The sequence below is a fragment of the Labeo rohita genome, unplaced genomic scaffold (assembly GCF_022985175.1).
Source record: "Labeo rohita strain BAU-BD-2019 unplaced genomic scaffold, IGBB_LRoh.1.0 scaffold_164, whole genome shotgun sequence".
NCBI lineage: Eukaryota > Metazoa > Chordata > Actinopteri > Cypriniformes > Cyprinidae > Labeo > Labeo rohita.
In genome coordinates, this window is record NW_026127824.1 from 63,489 (window position 1) to 87,842 (window position 24,354).

The 24,354-nt window shown below is 37.9% G+C and overlaps 1 protein-coding gene and 1 pseudogene across 1 annotated transcript in view; one reads left to right on the forward strand and one right to left on the reverse strand.

The window, feature by feature from the left end:
* Positions 1 to 24,354, reverse strand: part of LOC127158680 (uncharacterized) — a 138,318-nt gene that overhangs the window by 59,060 nt on the left and 54,904 nt on the right. The gene's annotated exons all lie outside the window — the stretch shown is intronic.
* The window catches only part of LOC127158681 (uncharacterized), a 44,000-nt pseudogene continuing 28,880 nt past the window's right edge, over positions 9,235 to 24,354 (forward strand).

The following is a 24,354-nucleotide window of genomic DNA, read 5'->3' on the forward strand; positions in this document are numbered from 1 at the left end:
AGATGTATTGCAAGCCCAGGCCCTGAGAATATGCAGTGGGGCATTTAAATCATCCCCGGTATCATCAATGCAAGTGGAAATGGGAGAAATGCCATTAAGAATCAGAAGGATAAAATTAATGATGGCATATTGGGTCTGTCTCCAAGGACAAAATGGAAAACATCCTGTAAAAAATATATTAAAAGAGTGCTGGGAACACAATGAAACAAATTACACAAGTTTTGGGTGGATAGGCGATGCGAAAGCAAGAAACGTGGGTCTACATCAATTGCAGTATAGTAATACAGTCCCACACTCTCCCATTCCTCCCTGGTTATTTCCTTTGCCAGCAGTAGATCTTAGAATACAGCAGGAACTAAAAGACAATTCTAATAACATTCCAATATGGTATATAGTGCAGAAGTATTTTGAGGAACGTTTTCCACAGTCACAGGTTATATTTACAGATGGATCCAAAGATCCTGAAACAGGATGTGCTGGTGCAGCAGTGTATGTTCCAATGTGTGAGTTCTATATTAAGAAAAGAGTAACCAACCATCTCTCAGTATACACTACAGAGTTACTGGCAATATTATTGGCCCTAAATTGGATAGAAGAAATGGAAATAAATAATAGTGTCATTGCATCTGACAGTTTTTCGGCACTTGAAAGTATAAAATCTGGCAGGTCATCAGCTAGGATGGATATTGTCTATAATATTTTTTGCAAAATGTACGATCTGAAAGTTAAGGGCATATCTACACAATTCATTTGGGTTCCTGCTCATACTGGAGTGGAGGGTAATGAGAAGGTGGATATTCTGGCTAAACAATCTCTAAGAATAAAGGAAATAGATCTATGTATTCCGTTAAGTAAAGCCGAAGCGAAAGTATATATCAGGAAATATACACAATCCGTTTGGCAGATGTATTGGGATGACCATGAAACAGGCAGACATTTATACAATATACAAAAATCAGTAGATGCCGGGAGAATAGGGAGTAGGAATCGAAGGGAAGAAAATATTATTACACGCCTTAGAATTGGACACACTGGACTTAACAGTACATTATATAGAATTGGCAAGCACCCGACTGGGGAGTGTAGACACTGTAATCAACAAGAAACAGTTGAACACGTTCTACTTCATTGTACCAAATACAGTAATGAGAGATATCGTCTCTTTCAGTCAATGAAAAAGGCAAATCATCATGACTTTTCTTTATCTGGTTTATTGGGGAAAACAGCTAATAAGATATATGATGATATTATTAAGTTTATACAAGAATGTGAATTAAGTAAAGTAATATAGAATATACATAATGCATAATTTAGTTATTTAAATAAGGTATTTTTAATTTGAGTTTATTTTGTTTTTTTTTTGTTTTTTTTTTTTTTTTTTTTTTTTGTATTTTTGTTTTTTGTATTTTTTGTTTTTTTTTTTTTTTGGTTGGTTTGTTGTCCCTATGGTCTTTCCCTTCTCTACCCATCATATTATAAATGCATACATCCCGATCCACACTCCAGTCCAGTCGGTGGCGGTAATGCACCATTAAGCTGGTTTGCCAACCGCCATAAAACATCAGAAGAAGAAGAAGTAACGCGCGCTTTTGTGCAATCAGAACGGCGTTTTTAACGGCGCTCTGTGGCAAGCCATACGGCGTTAAAAGCGGCGCTTTTTACAAACACTAAAACGCCGTTAAATACGGCGTTTTTGTACCGTTTACGCGCGTTTTTTACGGCGTTTGCTATCAGGACGGCGTATTTGACGGCGCTAATACTGTTTTAAACGCCGTTAAAACAGTATTAGCCGAGTATGGTCCTGTGTTTATCGCGCTCCTCGTGATAGCAACATTACAGAGCCATTTCCAGTCTCATAGTGGAGTTTAGTCTTGTTTCTTGTCTAGTCATTCGTGCCTTGATCCTAGACTGGTTATATAGTCTTGTCTCGTCAGCAGCCTGACCTGAAATTATCAATCACCTGTTGTGGATTCGCCCTTTGTTTTGCTGTTTCTGACTCTGTTTGCTCCTTGTATGAACAAACACAGGAAGAGCTGATAGTATTTAAAGAAAGAGTTGTGAGCATATAATGAAGAGGAAGACTGACAGAAAGAGAAAATGGCTGATAAGTGTCATTTGTGTCTGCTGGGACTGATCATTCTCTCTTCACTTCTCACAGGTAAACAAATCTCTGTTTTCTCATCCACATTTATTGGGATTAGTCTGGGAAAGAGCTAATTCATGTTTTATTTATTGATATAAATCAATACATCAATACAGAATGAGACTGTTGTCTAATTTGTATCATATTCCTTTTCTCAGAAACATCTTCATGAGTTCACTGTGATCAGTCTGTATCCAGATACAGTCCAGGTAAGAAACTCTGTTGAAGGGATAAATTGGGTTAGTCTGAGTTTGATTTAGCATGAACACTTAATGTGGCTTGTAATTATTTCAGTTCTTCTGAATGTCATTATAAATGACTAATGCTGAAACAAATGCACAGTCCTGCTGTCCTGATGTTTGTCAAGTGTCCAGCAGGTGGCGTCAGATCTCAATTCCAGAGAACTACTGTGGGGATTGACTTATTATTAACTGTCATATACATTTTAATTGTCATTTGTTGTGTAACATAAAGTTTACGAGTACACCCTGCAGCCCAAGACTGGTTGTCCACTGAAGCTAAGCAGGGCTGAGTCTGGTCAGTACCTGGATGGGAGACCTCCTGGGAAAACTAGGTTGCTGTTGTTAGAGGTGTTAGTGAGGTGCTCACGCTGTGGTCTATGTGGGTGTTAATGCTCCAGTGTAGTGACAGGGACACTATACTGTAAAAAGCACCGTCTTTCAGATGAGACGTTAAACCAAGGTCCTGACTCTCTGTGGTCATTAAAAAAATCCCATGGCACTTCTCATAAAGAGTATAGGGGTGTATCCCCGGTGTCCTGGTCAAATTCCCTCCTCTGGCTTTTGTCAGTCATGACATCCTAATAACCCCCATTCATTGAATTGGCTCTATCTCTCTCTCTCTCCACCTGTAGCTGGTGTGTGGTGAGCACTGACGCCGCTGTCCTGTGGCTGCTCTTGGTAGATTGTGCTGGTCATTATGGAAATGTAAATCTGTCTGTGTCTGTGTTCTTCATTGTCAGTAAATCACACGCAGTATTTTCCCCTTTTGTCTGTGCTTTTATGGAATTGTGCTTTAATGCTAATTTGCCCTGTTTAGTAAATCTGGCCCTAAATTTCATCATGTTAGCCTGTGTGGAAAATTTTAGGCTGTGACAACTAGCCCCGCTCTGCCCTAATGTGCTCACATACTGTAGATTTATTTCATTTGATAGAAATTTAATAGACATTACATTCAATATTTTGTTTTGTTGTTGTTGTTGTTGTTGTTTTTTAGGGGCAGTCGTGGCCTAATGTTTAGAGTGTTGAATTTGTGACCCACAGGTCACATTGTCAGTGGGGGAGTGAATGACCAGCGTCTCTTCCACCCTCAATACCACGACTGAGGTGAAACCTTTGAGCAAAACACTGAACCCCAACTGCTGAGTGTTTACTGTGTGTGTGTGTGTGTGTGTGTGTGTGTGTGCACTTGGATGGGATCGATGCAGAACACAATACAGAGTATGGGACAACACACTTGGCTACACGTCATGTCACTTTCACTTTTGTAATAAACCTGGATTCAAATTTTTTTAAAATTCTGTAAAAAGACTGAACTTAGGCCTCTGTTAACTGAAGAGAGTTTAATGACACACAGCAGCTCAAAAAGAGTAAATGTCATTTCACACCTGTCAGTCTGATCTGGGTTCAGAGATGATCTCTGCTCTACTGCAGTTAAACTGAGTCTCACATGTTTCCAAACCTCAACAGTGAGATCACAGCTCTGAAACACTGCTTAAGGAATAATTGATGACAGACATGTTTCACTGTTTGTTTTTCTGTAGCTGTTGATAATCTATGAAAAGATAGATCTAGTTTCTTGTGTATTTGTGCAGTCAGTCACACAACAGCTCTTTCCTCTTTTAAACATGTTTCTAGTGATTTCACAGCATTCAAGCTGAACTCTAATGATGTCACTCAGTATTTCTGTCACTCAGTGAGTGAAACCGCAGTGACTCCGCCCACTGTGACATCATGTGCTTCTGTTCACACTCGACTGACAAACATTCACAAACATTCAGCAGCGCTTTGATCTGCTTTAGACTCGATCTGTCGATCTATATCTATCTACCTGTCTATCTATCTGAAATTCTGCCATTGTTAACAGAAAAGATTCATTAAACATAAAGTTTAATGTCATTCAGCAGCTCATTAAAAGAAAAGCGGAAGCATATACTTTATTTGATTAACATAAAAGTTTGTGTAATAAATTCCAGGCTACAAAGGCATAACATAAACCATGGAGCATAGAAGATAATCTTATATCTCAGATACATTTACATTTATTCATTTAGCAGACGCTTTTACAGCGACTTACAGGTGGGGAATACATCAAGCGATTTGTCATAAAGAGGCAAAACGACCTACGAAGTGCTCAAATTACCATATAACAGGCATTGTTCAAATAAGTACAAGCTAGAAAGGGAAAAGAGTAGAAAAAATATTTATTTATTAATTTATTATTATTATTTTTTTAGTAGTGTCGAAAGAGATGGGTTTTCAGCAGCCGCTTGAAAGTTGTTAGGGAGTTGGCATTCCGGATAGCGGTGGGAAGATCATTCCACCAGCCAGGAACGGTGTAAGAGAATGTTCTGGAAAGTGATTTTGTGCCTCTTTGTGATGGTACAATGAGGCGTCGCTCACTGGCGGATCTCAGAGTTCAAGAGGGAGTGTAGATTGGTAGCAGTGAGTGGAGGTGTCGAGCCTGTGGTTGTTCTATATGCAAGCATCAGTGTCTTGAATTTAATGCGAGCTGCAATTGGGAGCCAGTGCAGGGTGATAAAGAGAGGTGTGACATGGGCCCTTTTGGGCTCGTTATCTATAAGTGAAGTGAAGACCAGTCATGCTGCTGCATTCTGAATCATTTGTAGAGGTTTGATTTTGCATGAGGGAAGACTGGCTAGAAGAGCATTGCAGTAGTCCAGCCTGGAGATGACCAGGGCCTGGACAAGAAGTTGTGTGGCCTGCTCCGTTAGAAAGGGCCTGATCTTTCTAATGTTGTGTAGGGCAAACCTGCAAGATCGAGCAGTTTTAGCAATGTGGTCTTTGAAAGTCAGCTGGTCATCAAAGATAACACCAAGATTTCTGGCAGAACTTGAAGGGGTAATTTTTAAAGTACCTAAACTGATGGTGAAATCATGCTGTAGAGTCACAGTGGCAGGGAAAATAAGGAGCTTAGTCTTTGCCAGGTTGAGCTGTAGATTATGTTCTTTCATCCACTCTGAGATGTCCGCCAAGCAGCCTGAGATCCGTGCAGCTACTGTTGGATCATCTGGTTAAAATGAAAGATAGAGCTGTGTGTCATCAGCATAGCAGTGGTAAGAGAAGCCATGTGCCTGTATGATGGGCCCCAGTGATGTAGTGTATATGGAAAAGAGGAGGGGTCCAAGAACTGATCCCTGAGGAACCCCAGTGGCCAGATGATGTGCTTTGGATACCTCGCCTCCCCAGGCCACCCTGAAAGACCTACCTGTGAGATGGGATTCAAACCAGCGAAGAGGAATCCCTGTGATACCCAGTGATGAGAGGGTGGACATGAGGATCTGATGATTCACTGTATCAAAAGCAGCAGAAAGAACCAGCAAAATGAGTACTGATGATCTGGAATCAGCTTTTGCAATCTGCAAGGCTTCAGTGACTGACAGTAGTGCAGTTTCAGTTGAGTGGCCACTTCTGAACCCTGTCTGGTTAGCATCCAATGAACTGTTCTGCTCGAGAAACAGTGATACCTGGTTAAAAACAACTCGTTCAAGTGTTTTTGCAATGAATGGAAGGAGAGAGATCGGTCTACAGTTATCTATAAGTGAAGTGTTTAATGTATGTTTTTTTGAGCAGTGGGGTTACCCGAGCCTGCTTGAATGCAGTGGGAAAAGTGCCTGTGAGGAGACATGTGTTGATGATGTGTGTAAGTGGTGGTAAGAGTACAGGAGAGATTGCTTGGAGAAAGTGAGAGGGGATAGGATCTAGTGGGCATGTTGTAGGATGGCTGGAGAAGAGAAGTTTGGATACTTCTGCCTCAGAGAGGGGACAGAATGAGAAGAGTGGGGTGTTAGCTGTGGATGTTGTCTGTATTAGTTCCTGTACGTGTGGAGTCGAGAACTGGCTGCTGATAGTTGTAGTTTTGTCAGTAAAGAATGTGGTGAAATCGTCGGCTGTTATAGAAGTGGTGGGAGGTGGTGTGCGAGGGCAGAGGAGCGAATTGAATGTTTTGAAGAGGTTATGTGTGTCTGGAGCATTGTTGATCTTGTTGTGGAAGTATGAAGATTTGGCAGTATGGACTTGAGCAGAGAAGGATGAAAGCAAAGACTGATACATACTCAAGTCAGATGGATCTTTAGATTTGTGCCATTTTCTCTCTGCTGAGTTTGGCCCTCGGATAACCAGGGGTTTGGCCCATGCTGGACTGGAAGAGAGAGGACATACAGCGTCTAGGCAAGAAGTTAAAGAGAGCATAAAACAGTAGCTGCATTAACCCAAACTGAAAGATGGGAGGGTCTAGGTTTCATCTGAAAGTAACAGGTAGAGGGGTTGGAGGTGTACTGATAGTAAGATGTAGGTTACATGTAATGAAGAAATGGTCAGAGAAGTGTAGGAGTTTAACCAAACTGTTGTCTGCAACGCAATTGCGTGTGTAAATTAGGTCTAGGTGGTTGCCCGATTTGTGAGTGCTTGTAGTGACAAGGCATTTGAAATCAAATGAAGCTAGGAGTGAGTGAAAGTCAGCAGCATAAGGCTTGTCCAGATGAATGTTAAAATCACCAAAGACTAGAAGTGGACTGCCATCCTCTTGTAATGGGGATAGCAGCCCATCCATCTCATCTAGGAAAGTACCCAGTTGACCAGGAGGGCGATAAATGACCACAACGTGGAATTTAATTGGAGCTGTTACTGTGATCACATGAGATTCGAAAGAGTTAAGATTGCATAGCAGAGAGTGGTTAAAGAATTTCCATTTGTTAGAAATGAGTATTCCAGTACCCCCACCCCTCCCAGTGTGACGAGGGGTGTGAGAGAAAGAGAAGTTATTAGACAGAGCAGCAGAGGTTGCTGAGTCTTCTGGACGAATCCTGGTCTCAGTCAAGCCCAGGATACTAAGTGTCGAATGTGTGGAAAAAGTGGAAATGAAATCTGCTTTGTTAACAGCTGTCTGGCAATTCCAGAGGCCGACAGTAAACAAGATGGTTTCAGTTGAGGAAGTGACGATAGGGCGAAGGTTAGTGAGATTGCGTTGACGTCTGCGTGTGATGTTAGAGTGTTGTGTGGAAATAACCGGAATGTATTGGAAACACATGATAGAGGTGGAAAGGGAGGGCAAGCAGGGAGTGTATGAAAGGGAAAGTAAGAGGAGTACCTAAGTGCATTGTCCGTTTCGTTGCTCGGTTAAAGTCGTGCAGGAAAATGTCGCAGGTCTTTACCCTCGTTGGTCTTCACACGAGGAGGCTGAACACGGCGGCTGAACGCTTCCGCTGACGCGTCAGCTCACAGATAATGAATATATATACAAGCAAATGAGATTGGAGTGATAACCGCTGGGCCCGCCTCCTGACTGAAGCCCAAAGTCTGTATCTATGCAAATACCTCGAATCGAAACTAAGAGCGAGATGCTTCTCATTTAAGTGCCTGCAGGATTTCAGCAATACTAATTTCAATAAGTGCAATCGAAAGTGCTAATTAAAACGAAACAACAACACTACAAATAGGCAGAGAACAAAAAAAATACTTTATAGCAGTACTTAATAATTTAAACACTACCTGGAAATAGCGTATTAAGCCAACACTTACGCGCAGTCACTGTTGCTAACTCCGTGGACAACCATGCTTTTCATAATCTAAATCTAAATATCTTAGTTATTATTTATTTTTTTTTTTTAATTGTAGGGTCATATAACTGCATTCTATAGGCTCCATCACACAGTGAGTTGTTCTCCTGCATCATGTTCATCACCAATCAACTGTATGAATATATAAGATGACCTATACAGGTTAAATGTGTTCATCATTTTCATAACTAACTTATTAAATTAATGTGTTCATTTGACATCACTAGTTAAAACATGCAACTGTAACACCACGCCAGCAGAGGGAGCCCTCACCCATTGACTGCCTGTTGCTGCTCCCTCTGCTGCTTCACTGGTAACTTCCCGTTTGGTGGCCATTTAAGGAGGCCTAAACCAAACAGGCTTTGTGAAGTATTGTTTTGCCTGTGCGGACTCTACTAAGCGTTTTCTTGGATTTCCTTGCCTTGTTTTTGTTATTTTCACGGTTTGGTTTCTTGTCATAGTTTTGCCTTGTTTTTGCCATTGTTTTGTTCTGTTTCTCTGCCATAGTTTAGCCTAGTTTTCATAGCCTTGTTTATTTTGCTCATTTAGACTGCTCAGTCACCAGTATTTGGACTCATTGCCTGTTTTATTGGATTACGTTTTGTCTTTCCTACGTTTCACAGATTGTTTGGAGATTGACCCTGCCTGTCTGACTACTCTGTGTTCAAATAAAGCTCGCACTTGGATCTCATACACTTCCCACGAGTCTCCGTTACAGCAACCAACTAACAGATGACTCTTTGTTTCATTAAAGGTCTTATGGAATTAAAATAAAATGTAATACAATTCAAACTAATGTTAGTAATTACTTCCTTTGGTTAATTGAGTTAAAACTAGGTTTAATTTATGTTTCTTAAACAGGCTGAAGTAATGTCATTGTTAGCAGCTCATTTGAAGAGAAAAGAGGAAGTGTCATTTCACAAACCTTCAGTTTATTCTGTGTTCAGAGATGATCTCTGCTCTACTGCGGTTAAACTCAACAGTGAGATCACTGCTCTGAAACACGACAACTGCTATAATTAATATGATATTTTAGTTGCAAAGGTATAGAATGACAAATTAACCATTTCAGCATTATAAGAAAGCCTTGACTCTGAAATAGATGCAAAAGATCACTGTAAAACTTCATAAAGACAGAGTTTGTTTGACTAAATGATGATTTCATAATCGCTATTATCATAAACATCTGCAGAAATACAACTAAATTTTGTTCACTCAGTGTGATTTATTATTTTTATTATTTGTGTGTGTGTGTGTTGTAAATGCATCTTTGAAAACAGCAATCATGAGTGTCGTGGTTCAGGTGAGATTCAGAGCAAATATCAGCAGTAACAGTGTGAAGATCAGTCAGAATATGATGCTGATTCAACACTCGTCCATCATGCAGTGATATAGTGTCAGTCAAATAAACACTCAGCCAATCAGATCAGAGGAAGTGAACAAACACAGGAAGAGCTGATAGTATTTAAAGAAAGAGTTGTGAGCATATAATGAAGAGGAAGACTGACAGAAAGAGAAAATGGCTGATAAGTGTCATTTGTGTCTGCTGGGACTGATCATTCTCTCTTCACTTCTCACAGGTAAACAAATCTCTGTTTTCTCTACAAGACATTTAGTTTAATTAGTCTGGGAAAGAGTTCATTTCAACATGATCAGTTTATTCTTGTGTTACATACTGGATTATTCCTGATGCACTAAAACTAGACAGATTCATCTGATACTGAATTATTTTCATGTTAAGAGTGTGTTTGTGATTTCAACAGCTCTCTGATAAAGAAAAAACATGTTTATTTTGTTTTGAATCTTGTCATTTTTATGCTGGTATGTTTTTATTTTCATTTATTAAAATATCAAACATACTTGTGTTTCAGGTACCAGTGGAGTGGATGATGATCATGTGTTCATCAGTTCTGGTGAAAATGTCCGTCTGCCCTGTAATAATCATCTTCATGACTGCAAATCAACTACATGGACCTATAGCAGACATTCAACAACAGATGAACTGATTGTATTAGGGAAAAAGAAGAAAGACATTGAGAGACATGAGAGACTGAGTCTGGGGTCTGACTGCTCTCTGAACATCAACAACATCATAAAAGAAGATTATGGATCTTACAGCTGCCGACAATATGTGAATGACAAACAACAAGGAACTGATGCACGTGTTTATCTGCATGTTCTTTATGGTAATTTTATGATTATATGATCAATTTAAAAAAAGTGCAAATTGTTAATTTAAACTCATGATGATTGAAAAGTGTGTGATTTGTGTGTTATTTTGTGTTTCAGTCTCTTCATCATCCTCACAGACTGAGATCAGTGCAGGCAGCTCTGTGACTCTCTACTGTCAGTTGTATTCATATTCAGATGCTGGAGTCTCTTGTGATGATTGGATCCATTATGAGGGAATTCAGCTGTTCTGGGTGAATCAGGCTGGTGTTAAACTGACAATATCAGACTCCAGATATCAGATATCAGCTCCAGGACACTGTAACATCACTCTGACTACAACACTCCTGAATGAAGATGACAACAGAGAGTGGAGATGTGAAGTTACTCACAGAAATCAAGTCAAGACCTCAGTCACATATACTGTCAAGAGTTCAGGTGAGAAAACAATCTCATTAATCATTTTAAGTTCTCATAATGTCAGTAACACTAAAGACTTTTAGTATCACTAAAGCAGAACAAATGAAGGAACAAAAGCTTCTTTCAGTCTGACAGAAGAGAAACTCAAATCAAGTTTAACTGTCCAAGAAGTGCTGCTGTAAATAATGAACAAATTGAAACTTCACAGCAAAAACTAACTTTTGATATAATGTGATCATCAAAGTTAAAATATAATCTGAACTAACAGATTTCATCTTTACAGCTCAAGATAAAACAACGGCAGCAGTGATTCCAGTCCACACCACAAACTCTCAGGATCATGAAACTACAAACACACACAAAACTAAAGGTACATCATCACTGTTTTTCTCACATCAGTGCTTTGCAGTGCATAATGCTAGAGTTATCTTGTTTGTTAACTTAATAATATATTGTTGTCATATTCTACAGTGATTCATCTGAACTAACATTCATCCTTTACAGCTCAGGCTGATTCAGTGACAGCAGTGATTCCAGTTCACATCACAAAATCAACTACAACGACAGCAGTAACTTCTACCCGAGGTACAGTAAAAATAATAATATTATAATGATGATGATAATAATAATAATAATAATAATAATAATAATAATAATAATAATTTTTTTTACTGTTGTCAGTTTTACTGAATCCTCTCTTGTCTGTGTTATTTAAGAAATGTACATAATCACTTGAGGTAAATTGAAAAAGTTGTAATTGAAAACTAAGTGTTATATTATTAGGGGTGTGATGAGACGCTTATCCCATGAGATGAGACGAGACACGAGATTGGGTTCACGAGAACGAGACGAGACAAGATTTTTAAACTTTTCTTAAGAAATCCTCAATGGTGAAATATATAGGAAAATAGTCTTTTATTCAACTGAAAAAACAAAATGAAAAAAAAAAAAAAAAAATTAAGGTGCATTTTGAAGTTTATGAAATTAAACTTCAATTTTAATTAATAATATGCAGTAATAAACAACATTTTAACAAGAGCTTCATGATTCTGGATACATTGAGAATCACAGTTGTTTTTAATAAATTGGAGATTACGATTCTCTCACGATTCTGGAGAAAAAAAGTTTAGAAAACTAAACAAAATAGCAGTTTACTAGTGTTTAAAAACATATTCATTTAAACAAACAAACAAACAAACAAACAAACAAAAAAACATTCAATGAAGGAGTCAGTGTCTCACTTCATTAAGACTTGTTTGACTATTGAAATCTCCTGAATGAATGATTCAATGACATGTTTTTAACGGGCAGTTGTCGCCACCTCCTGGCGGAAGAGGAGAAGTGTTACAATACATACACGTGTTAAAATACTTTCGTTTTGATCGTGTTTATACCCAAACTATAAACTTTAATCCCAGTACTTCTATTATTTAAATGTCTGTAACACAGAAATAATGATTATAATGTGGTTGAAAAGACTCTTTCTGGGTTCACATTTACCCCGACCCTCTGATTCATTTAAATGACCAGCGACAAAACCTGCTTCTCACGCTCCACTGACACTCGAGATGTGAAACAGTCCTAATAGACATAGATAAATCATTGTCATTTAGGAATAGGATCGCGTGGGTGTTTGAATCGACACCTCCATATTTTAAGGATTAATAGTGCAGCTCTAATGTAAAACAGCTGGGTTATTTTTTTCCACCCAAACGCTGGGTTGAGTCTGTTGGTTGATATGCTGGGTTGTTGTTGTTGTTTTTTCCAGTGTTGGGTAGTTTTTGTGTTACAGTCATTAGTGTCTTGGTCAATCTCACTGACCGCCGAAACTATACACCCCTCCCCCTCCCTCCAACGAAACAACCCAACACAGACTTACTTCAGCTGTTGAGTTACGGTCAGAGCACAGGCTTTTTTCATCCTCTACAGGAGAGAGCGGTTCTCATCGCCGCCTGATTGCTGCACTTCTTCAGAGAAATAAAGGTTTGTATACATTTTATTTCATTTATAAACTCTTTACTGTGCTGTAAATGATATTATTGTATGCAACACAACATACAAGAATGAGATTTCAGTCTGTTGAATGAGTTTCACATGATGGAAATGTAATTTTTCTTGCATAATATAAAATAATTTTATTCATTATAACACTGAATGTAATTTATTTTGTTGTTAAAGTATGTTCTCTAATGTCAGTACTGTTTGTTTATGGGCAGGTTATGGAGTCAGTCACAACATCTTTCAACTATGAGTCAAACATGAGGCGACGGCCTGACATTCACAGTTCCCCCGGTGAACAGCAGCCCATCACGACTCAGATTACAGAGAACAGTTGAACACACTTGAATTAAAATGTTTAAATGTTACATTGAATTAAATCATTTTTTATTTCTAAAATTCTCATGAAACAAATTGAATGTGTGTAATATTGTAATCTATGCTGTATTCACTCAAATAAATTCAATTTGTCTTATATTTTTGTCCATGGGTGTTATTGTCATTATTAAATGTTCACTTTTTGATTATTGTTGTGGCCTGTAGTAATTTTGTGTTTGATTTTTAATTTCCAGCCCCTGTTTTTTTTTTTTTTTTTTTAATGGTAATTTTGAATTTTTGTTCCGCACTGTGTTTTGTTTTCTTTGTTAAAAGATGATGATGTGAAGAATCTGTGGTTAAAATTATTTTTTTTCATGATACCACAGCAGTACAATTTGAACATTTTGTTGTGTGCTGTCATTTTACTGAGGACTGCTTCTCTAATCTTGACGAGTTCAACATGAGAATCAATAAATGCTCGTCCATTAAAGATAAACAAGTGTCTACAGTTTACAGTGTAGCAGCTAAACTTTAGCTATGGGCTCGATTTGCTTCCATTGTATACGGAAAGACCAATCACAATAGACTTGGCCAGCTGACCAATCAGAGCAGAGTAGGTTTATGGAGGGGAGGGGCTTATAGACCTTAAGCTCAGAACTGCTTCAAACGAATAGATATCATTGCAAAATGAGTCTAATATTAATTGTATATTATGAAAAATTACACTGTTTTCTGACCTTAGATTCATTTAAACCTGTTGTAGGGGAATCAAACACAATAGTAGGGCATTTTAAATACCATATGACTTAAAATTTGCAAAATAACCACCCAACGCTGTAACCCCTCTCTTCCAAACAACTGTCACTGTAAACACTGATAATGAAACACAAAATGCATGTCATAATCATCAAGTATGAAAATATGGTTTTAATGTTCTGCACTATTATGATGTATCTGAATGTTCATCTTCTGCAGCTCCAGTCACTTCAACACTGATTCCAGTCAGCAGATCAAACTCTGAGACGACTTCAAGACAAACTACAGCAGCAGCTCCTGCACAAGGTTCATCATCACTGACACACATCAGCAGTTTTTCTCACAAACTGGTTTAATCATCATGTCAGATCTGTCAGATTATGAGTCATGAACATAATGTTTTATTGTCTGATGTAACTCTCAAGATAATCATAACTAGTGATTAGTTACATACCTGCCCTAAATCAGCTGTAACAGTCTGACTGTCATTGTTTTGATGCCGGAGCAGGGATGTAAGTTAGACAAGAATATCTCTGATTGAGTGATTGAGGTGTTGTGTTGCTGGATGTAATAATGAACATAGTGGTCGTCATTTACTCCTGACATCTGAGCTGCTGAAGATGCAGTTGATTATGTTTGTTTGTGAAGGGAATGCACCTCCCAATCTACATATATCCGTCTATGTTCGTGTGAATCATTCATGATCCAGCTTCACTTACAGCAGAAGTGAGTAGAAGGGATTTTATGAATCTCTGCAATCACCTTTCCTAATAATGTGCTAGTTAGCAAGTTTTGCATTTGCATTTAAAGGAAACATCCATCAGAATGGGTTGACTCATTTTGACAGGGTAAAAAGGGTGTTGTTTTACACTACCATTGAGAATTTTTAACCAAAGTATATTGTAGACTTTTCATTAAGACCCTAAAGAATCATATCAACTTGTGGAAAATGGGCATCTGATGATTTAACCGATCACACTTAGATTCTATTCATTGGCACTCACAGGTGTGTTTACATGGAGCATTGTAATCGGTTTAAAACTCCAATCTGAAAAAAAAAAAAAAAAAAATGTAAACGAACTACATTTAAATTCTTCCATGTAAACGCGTTAAACAGATTACTTTGCATCTATGTCAAGCAGGACAGGTGTCGCACCAATGGGGGGCATTCACGTGCTGTGCCCCCCTGTCCATCCTCTCCCCTATTTGCTAAAAACTGACACATTTCAAAAATGAAAATGAAACCAGTAAAACCATGTGCAAAATAAAGCGACTGCACACGATTGCAGAATTCATGCTTTGATTCATTGTTCAGCAACTCTTGGTAATAAATTGTGTATTTGTTCCATTCAAGTACAGTAAAAATGCAGATCCTCTCACACTCGCTCATGTTGCTTTGAGAGGGGTATAACTGCAGCCTGGAGATCTACAAATGGGGGCAGGAGCTGCAAAACGGGGTGGGCACTTCAAAATAGGGTGTGGCTTCCTCCCTTTGACAGACAGGCACATGACACACATGTACAAATTTTTCCCCCAAACCACTTCTGCGCAAACTCCGCCCCACAGCTGATTTTAAAGATTTTATTGGTTGTGTCAATCACAGTGTTGATTTCCTACACTATGCTACACAAATGCTGACCCCTAAACCCACCCCACACCTGACCCTAACCTTAACCAGTGAAACTGACTGCACGGCAGGATTAGCACTGGGACGGCTCGTGTGTGCGAGCGATAAAGTGATATGTCTGTCATACAGCTCTATAGACCAATTATCTGTTTGTAAACATTCGGGATGCGCGCGCAGCTTGGTTGCCGAAAACCCAGAGAGATCACCTTTACAGCTAGAGAATTACAAGGATACGGCACAAAATACTTAGATTTAAAAAGAGTATAGATTATATTGATTAGATGTCATTTTCAAAATGTTATTCGCATATTACAACAGCTTGTCACCCAGCCATAAGCAATGTTATCCAACGAAATTGACGTTAGATAGTAGTGATGGGTTGTTCTTGAACGATTCGTTCATTTTGAACGAATCTTTAATGTGACTCGGGATGAACGAGTTGTCTCGGGGAGTGATTCGTTCAGTCGCGCATGTGCAACATCCTATTAGGTTCTGTAGTGGAATTAGTTCACTTGTTTTGAGTCTTCGGGTTTTTCGAGTCATTCGTTCATCTTATGGGGCTGTCACGTGATGAACGAATGACTCAAACCCGAAAACTTGTCAGATAAGAGGTGAGGTGAGCTAATCATTGACTTTCTTATAGCATTATAGTTTTGTCTTGTTTGTAGTGTGATCAGTGTTTGTGTAAGCAGTAGATGTGTTAGTGAGGTAAAACGTAACATTTTAATTATATTTTGTTAAAATGAACAAAATGACTTGAAAAAAGATTCGTTCATTTTGCTGAACGAGACTCAAAGGTCTGAGTCAGTAAAATGATCTGAACTTCCCATCACTATTAGATAGTGGGATCGTCTTACAGACCCAAAACAGGGATGATGTTTTTATGGGCGGTTCAAGTGGCAGTCTATGGAGCCATGGTATAAAAGAATAAAAAAGGTATATTTGATTTTATATTTCAAAATTATGACTTTAATTTCGCAATTCTGAGATTATATCCCACAACTCTTGAGGAAAAACAACTCTTCATTCTCTCTTTTTCCCTTGGCTCAAAGTTTATATCCCACTACTTTTTCCCCTCAGAATTAACAAACTCACTAGTTTTGTTAAATTGAGTTATAAAGTCTGAATTAGGAGATATAAACTTGCATTTGTGAGAAAAAAAATCAGAATTGTGAGATAAAATAAAAAATGTTGTGTTAAAAAGTTAATAGTAATAGGTTTAAATAATATTTCATGCTGTAACTGTAGTGCTTTGACTACAGTATTGTATTAAAAATTATTTGCCTTCTGATTTTGACATCAAAAGACACAAATATATATATATATATATATATATATATATATATATATATATTTATTTGTTTGTTTGTTTGTTTTCTCTTATTCCATGGAGTTTACCCGTTTACCTCCACTTACCAGTGTTTTTCTGCAACCACTATGTGCGCGCAGCTGCAAATGACGTCACTGTGACGTCTACTCGAAATTGGTCTATAGTGGCTGCGGGGTGTCACGTGACAATCATGACGCATCACCATGGAAACAATAAAGCGAACATTCTAAAATAACGGTCGCCTAAAAAAAAAAAAAAAAAAAAAAAAAAAAACTCACTTTGGGGGGTCAGATAGAATATTTTAAATTCACCAGTGAAAGGGTTAATATTACATCTTGTAAAAAGGGGCATAATAGGTGCCCTTTAAATAAAAGAAATGGCTTAATGCTGATTTTTCTATTTCCATTTCCATTACAACAACACTGAATCCAGATAGACCTCTGAATCAAGGTATGTATATTATCCTCATTTCAGTTTGTTTAGTTTGTTGTTGTTTTTTTATATGTTGTTAAACACAGTAATGCTGAATGTGTGTCTCTGTATCGTCTCAGTGATTGTGATTGTTGTCGTCGCTTCATTCGCTGTTCTCCTTCCTGCTCTGATTCTTTGGCTGATTCGGAAAAAAAGAGCCGGTGAGTTTTTAGAGTTTCTCATATTCTGGTACAACAGACAAAAACATCTGACTAGTATTTACAGATAAAATGAGTTCACACAAATAATGTTTCTATTCTGCAGCACTAGAATTCTGTTAGACTCTTTTAGAAATCGATTGGTTTGTGTGTTTGATCATAACTATTCCCATGACATTATTTTTCAGGTGTCAGAAGAGCGACTGATGACTCTGTGGTGAGTTTTGTAGGTTGATCATGAGCTGTTAGTGTCCATGAGCTCCACAGACGACTGACTCTGAAATATCACACTCTTATTAGTCACATCAGATCAGGACAAGTTACTGTATTTCTACTGTTTCTGCTCTAAAGCTCACAGATAGAAATAAAAATAATGGAAACAATGACATAATCAACATTTCTATTCATCCTGTGCCCAGTGAACAATATGATTCATCTTCAGTGATTTTGTGAATGTTTTCATATCTCTGTATATTTGACAGTTACTGTGGTAATTTCTGTCATGTTACAGTAGGATCTGTCATCCTAACCTCATGTCTGTATAATAGATTTTCACTGAACCTATACACAGTAAAATCCCCAGTGTTAATTTAACACTCTGAGTGTGGACACATATAAACACTGAAGCAGTGTTGAAGTTAACGAGATAATTAGGCGATTAACGAAGTGATGATTGATCATTATTGAAGACACTTGATGTTAATAAGCAGAATCACCAAAGGAGAAAACCAAAATTTTTAAGCAACCATTATAGTGGTCAGTGTTTGCATTAGTTGGGCTCTTGACCCTTAAATCATCAATATTAGGTCTCGTTAGGATGCAATTATTGAGTTATAACAGCCAGACAAGCAAAGAGGAAAAGTCAGTAAGATGGCATTGACTGTACTTGACTTAATCATCATATAGTGACTTGAGAATTTGACATAGAATTTCCTTACAGATTACAAAAAAAAAAAAAAAAAAAAACTGTGAACAAAAGATCAATCGGTTTTGCCATAATCAGACAGATGATGAAAAAAAGTTTATCTTAATGTAGACACACAGACATGAAAAATCAGTGTGAGAATCACAACAACGGTGACCATCAAAAAGTGTGTTGTAGCCAATCAGAACTCATCCATGACTCCCATCATGCATTGCGGCATGAATAAATTATAAGAGTTCAGAGTTGATCTGTTTATCTGAATATGCCGTTTGTCACCATTGTTGAGATTCATGGGCTGGTTCTTGATATCTACTGTATGTGTGCCTATGTGAAATACTTTCTTTTTTTTTTAAAACAGGTTGAAAAAAAAATCTTTCCAAAATGTATAGGAAGTGCTGGATCTTCTGTTGATTGTCAATTACAATCAGACTCTAGATGATTTATGTCAAACAATGAATATGTTAAAATATAATCACCTGGTGACTTGAGCTTTTGGCTTGTCTGGCTGTTTCAACTCAAATACAGCAGCCAAACAAAATCTAGTATTAAAGATTTAAGGGTCAAGAACCCAACTAATGCAAACACTGACCACTATATAATGGCTGCTTAAAAATTTTGGTTTTCTCCTTTCGTGATTCTGCTTATTAACATCAGGTGTCTTCAATAATGATCAATCATCACTTTGTTAATCACCTAATAGTGATGGGAAGTTCGGATCATTTTACCGACTCGGTCCTTTGAGTCTCGTTCAGCAAAATGAACAAATCTTTTTTCGAGTCATTTTGTTCATTTTGTTCATTTTAGCAAAATATAATTAAAATGTTACGTTTTACTTCTCTAACACATCTACTGCTTACACAAACGTTGATCACACTACAAATGAAACAAAACTATAATGCTATAAGAAACAGAAAATATTAATTCATTGTTTACCTGAGTCTTTAGTCTATGATTCGCTCACCTCATCTCTTATCTGACAAGTTTTCGGGTTTGAGTCGTTCGTTCATCACCTGACAGCCCAATTAGCTTAACCAACGCAGTCTGAGCCGGAAAGTGATTATTAGTCTCTCGAGTTCGGGTTTGAGTCGTTCGTTCATCACGTGACATCCCCGTAATGTTAACCTATGCAGTCTGAGCCGGAAAGAGAATTGATTAGTTCGTCTCTCGAGTCTTCGGGTTTGAGTCGTTCGTTTGAGCCCCATAAGATGAACGAACGACTCTAAAACAGTTGAACTAATTCCAGTACAGGACCTAATAGGATGTTGTGCATGCGCGACTGAACGAATCACTCCCCGAGACGACTCGTTCGTCCCGAGTCACATTAAAGATTCGTTCAAAATGAACGAATCGTTCAAGAACGACCCATCACTATCACCTAATTATCTCGTTAACTTCAACACTGCCTTAGTGTTAACTTTAACACTGCTTCGGTGTTTATATGTGTCCACACTCAGAGTGTTAAATTAACACTGGGGATTTTGCTGTGTAGGTTTTACACATACTTTACTTTAACATTTGCAGCTCCTGAGATAAATAATTAATCTGCTTCACACAGTAGTGATGGATGAGCCTTTAATAACTTATTTTCATTGATGTTTAGGAGCAGACAGATGATGTGACTTATACTCAAGTTACTGTGAACAAGAAAAACCGAGACAAAAAGAACAAGGTGAGCAAACACTTCCTCAACATGACCTATATTGGTTTTATTATATGCAGTTATTTTATATTGGTGTCTTGAATTGAGCTCAAACAGTATTATGTAATAGTTGTGTGTTAAAACAGTAACTGTGATGTTGATTCAGGTTCGCTGTGATGATAAAGTGACTTACGCTTCCATCAGAGGAGCAGAAGCTGGAGCTCAGGAAAACTGCAGTCAACTTTATGCCTCTGTGAACAAGAACCATCACAAATCAGACAAATAATTATACAAAACCAAATATTATATACTTGACTTCTTTTGTTTAGTGCCATTATAAATACTGTCAGTTTTTTTTTACATATTAGGAAACAAGCTCTTGTTTATTTGTAGTTATAGGTTGTTCTGGTCATTTTGTCATGTTATTTTGTACAGTAGCTGTCTGTGTGTCTTTATTATTAATTCAGGTTCTGCAGGCTTGAACAAAGTTTAAAATTCCCATTCACAGTCTTATTCTCTCAGATCATTCTCATTAAATCATCTAGAGCTGGTTGTTCAGAATGAATCTGCATGTGGATGTGGGTCACTTAAGGCAATGATACGGCACTGCTGGTCTTCTTATGGACCGTACAAAATAGATGCAAGCCTGAAGTGGCCCAAATGTATCAAATCACATGTGGGTCTCTGTAGGCAAAGATGCGGTGTTGATGCAATGTGTAATCTGAATGTGACCCTAAAGTGGTCCATGTGGTAAATAGTGAATATGGCCCAAATAGTGGCAAACAAATGTGGGCCACCTTTGGTGAAAATGTGGCATGATTGACAAAGGCTCATCGGGTTGTAAACCAAATGTGGTCCACATATGTTTCAGCAAATGTGGCCCAGTTATCATAAAACATATCTGGGCCAGTTTTGGCAAAGAAAGGGCACAGTCAGGACTCGCTAATCAGTGTGTAAGCCTAACTTGTCCCACATTTGACATGGCAAATATGCCCCATATATTAGAAAACAGATCAGGGCCAATTCTGGTTTGGATGTAGCATTTGACACTGACTAACTGAGATACAAGTTTTAAATTGTAAATATGGCCTAATAGAATTTGGCTACTTTTAGTAGGATCATAGGATGCAACAGTTCACTGATACAGGCTGATCTGGATATGAGTCTTAATAAGGCTACAGTACATAGCAATTATTTTTTGAAACATGCTTTTTTGATGCACCATTTCCTTTGTTGTGTTGATTGTATTATTCAGTTCAGGTGTGCCTAGTTAATTAACCTTGTTTTGTCTGAGTACTTATGTTCACTTTGTGATCACTTGTTGGATTTACCCTTGTTGGATTAAAGATTTATTATATATAACGTTTTGTCTTCATTGTGTGCTCTTTAACACAGCATAGCCGTGACACTTATAGATTTACTGTGTATAGAGTCTGAGTGAGAAGCAATTAGGTTCAAACTTGTGAAGAACTGTTTTTAAAGTCTTGGAATGTGCCTTTGAATATTTATCTGTGACATCTGCTTGTGCAAAACTTTTTCTGGATTTTTTTTCTGGAATTTCTGGAACTTATTTGAACATTTAGGGAGGACATTTTTAAAAAAAATCTTTAATATGTTGAGTATTGTTGATGTATAACTCACTTAAGGCTTAGTGTGGCCCAGATAATGTATATTTATGGTTAATTTGGTTCATAATTAGCTAAAATGTGGCTGTGCAGTGGCCTGCTTGTGGACCACTGCCAAAATGTCACTATTTCATGCAGCATGTGGACCACATGAGGAATGTGAGGAAGACCAGGGTTAGATTAAAAATGAACTGTGACCCACATTAGAGCCAGTTTGGTTTATTTGGTTGGCTTATGCAGCAATGCTAAGGCTTACTTGAGGCCCAAATCTAGCAAACAGGAGTGAACCACCCAAATGCCATCAGTCTAAACAGTGGACCGGAGCAAGGTGTCGGATCTGAGCCAGAATTAAAATCAATGTTGCCCAGATTGGGTCAGTTATGATTTATTTTATTTATTTTCATGGCTGACATGTGGCTTGTTTGTGGCCCAAATTTGGCAAACAGGAGCGGACCGCACCAGTGCCATCATTTTTCAAGTGTTGGATCTGAGCCAGATTTGGGTCAGAAATAAAATCAGTGTATTTGGGCTTTATTCTGTTTATTTATGGCTGGTAATGAGCCGTTGTTTGGTTTGATTGGAGCCCTAATCTGGCAAACAGGAGTGGACCGCACAAGTGCCATCGTTCCACATGGTATGTGAGTCAGATGAAAGTGTCAGGTGTGGGTCTGATCTGGGCCTCAGGAATTTTTTTCTGTCTGGGTGGTTTGATTTCAGCTGTTGGATTGGATCAGATCTTGAAAATTCACAATAAGGATTGTGAATTTGGATTAGATCACAAAATCCAATATTGGTTTTGATTGGGATCAAGTTGTCAGTTTGTGTTATTCAAAACTTTTTAGTAGATTGTGATGCCTTCGATCCAAAAATCAGGATTATACTGATCCCAGCAGAAGGATGCATTTCAGCAACGAAAATGAAGTTTTTGTAAGTGTAAATTAATTAATAAACCGCAAACATGAACTACATTTTAATAGCAGCATTTCCAGCACTCAGTGTCTGAATTCACTCACTCAGTTTGATTTAACTGGACTATATTAGTGGACTAATGTAGGGAACATGAATGAGGGTATTGGGAATGATTTCACATACAGCCGGAGTGTTTTACTAGGGAGCTCCTGACTGTCTGTGTATATTATCAATGACAATAACAAATACGACAAATTTTTCGTCATCTGTATCTGTCCTACAATGATTTTTATGAAGCTTTTCTGCAGGCCAAGACAACTGCACACAGATATAAAGATTCTTTAAAATACACCAGTGAAAGTGTAATTCTGGATTTCTTCATATCTAAAACCAGTGTGGTCAAAGTAAACACACTTTTTTCCTCTCTCAACCCTTATGGTTTTCTTTTGTTATCTTTGTGTTCTGGGAACCAAAACCCCAACTTCTCCCTAGCAAAAATGGCTGCCCACTGCTCTGTGTGTGTGTTCACAGTGTGTGTGTGTGTGTGTGTGTGTGTGTGTGTGTTCACTATTCACTACTGTGTGATTGGTTAAATGCAGAGCACAAGTTCCCAGTATCATCACTAAACTTGGCAACACATCTTGTCACTTTACAGTATTTTGGGGGTGTTGACTTCACTGTTTGGAAACAGTTATTTCTGACTGTGAGAACTCAGTTTGTTTGACCGCACTAGTTACTAAAGAAGAGGAACTGACATCTTAACTCACGCAAAACTGATGATCTCTGAACCCAGTTTGGACTGATGGGTGTGAATTCTCACACATTCGGGCGGCGTTCACATGACACCATTTTCAACTAAAAAAAAAAAAAAAATGTTCATAAATTTTTTTTGGTCGTCCATTTACACAACGGTGAAAAAAAAAAAGAAGTTTTAAATGCAAAATTTTGAAAACAAGGCTGATGTTTCTCTGTGAACTAAAAAAATAAATATAAATAAACAGAAAAAAAATGTGAAAACATTGTGTGCATACATAGTATGTGTTCAAACATCAACTACTGGCCTGACAAACATAATACAGCACATTTAATCATTTTTCAGTCGTGGATCTGTGTGAACGGAGGTTGTTATGACAAAGTTGTTGTCTGTGCACAAATCTTGGCATCACTGAATCATTATTTTCCTGTTTATATCTGTAATGCACTAAATAAATAAAGTGTGACTTGACCTTTGTTAGTTTGTGTGTTGTATTCATACTCTTTGTGTAAACTTTTGTCTGGTTTTAATTGATCATGGTGACTGTGGACCGAACACTTTGTGTGACATTACATGTTTCCTGTAGTATTTCCAGAGCTGTGATCTCACTGTTGAGGTTTGGAAACATGTTACTGTGATCATCTCTGAACCCACATTAGACTGATGGTGTGAATCTGGACACTCATGCTGCTCTTTATGAGACTGTCTGTCTGAACACAGGAAAGAAAGACTGACAGAAAGAGAAAATGACTGATAAGTGTCATTTGTGTCTGCTGGGACTGATCATTCTCTCTTCTCTTCTCACAGGTAAACACATTTCTACATGCTCTTTAAAGAGTTCAATATAAATATACATACAGATAAATGTTTTATTAGAGCTGGTGTTGAGATTGTGAATGAGTTACTCTGTTCAGGTTTTATTCTTCCTGACATTCACATTCTGATCTCAGAGTCACATTTACAAAAACTGTTTTATTCCTGAATGCACTGACATCTGACACTGAGAATGACCTGCTGACCCTGGTGAAAAAAACAGCATATGTTGGTAGGTATGTTTTGATGCTGATTTAAGCTGGTCCTTTGCTGGTTTATGCTGGTCCTTAGCTGGTTTATGCTGGTCCTTTGCTGGTCCTTAGCTGGTTTATGCTGGTCCTTAGCTGGTTTATGCTGGTCCTTTGCTGGTCCTTAGCTGGTTTATGCTGGTCCTTTGCTGGTTCATGCTGGTCCTTGACCAGCAATATGACCAGCAAAAACCAGCAAAGGACCAGCTTAAACCAGCATCAAAACATACCTA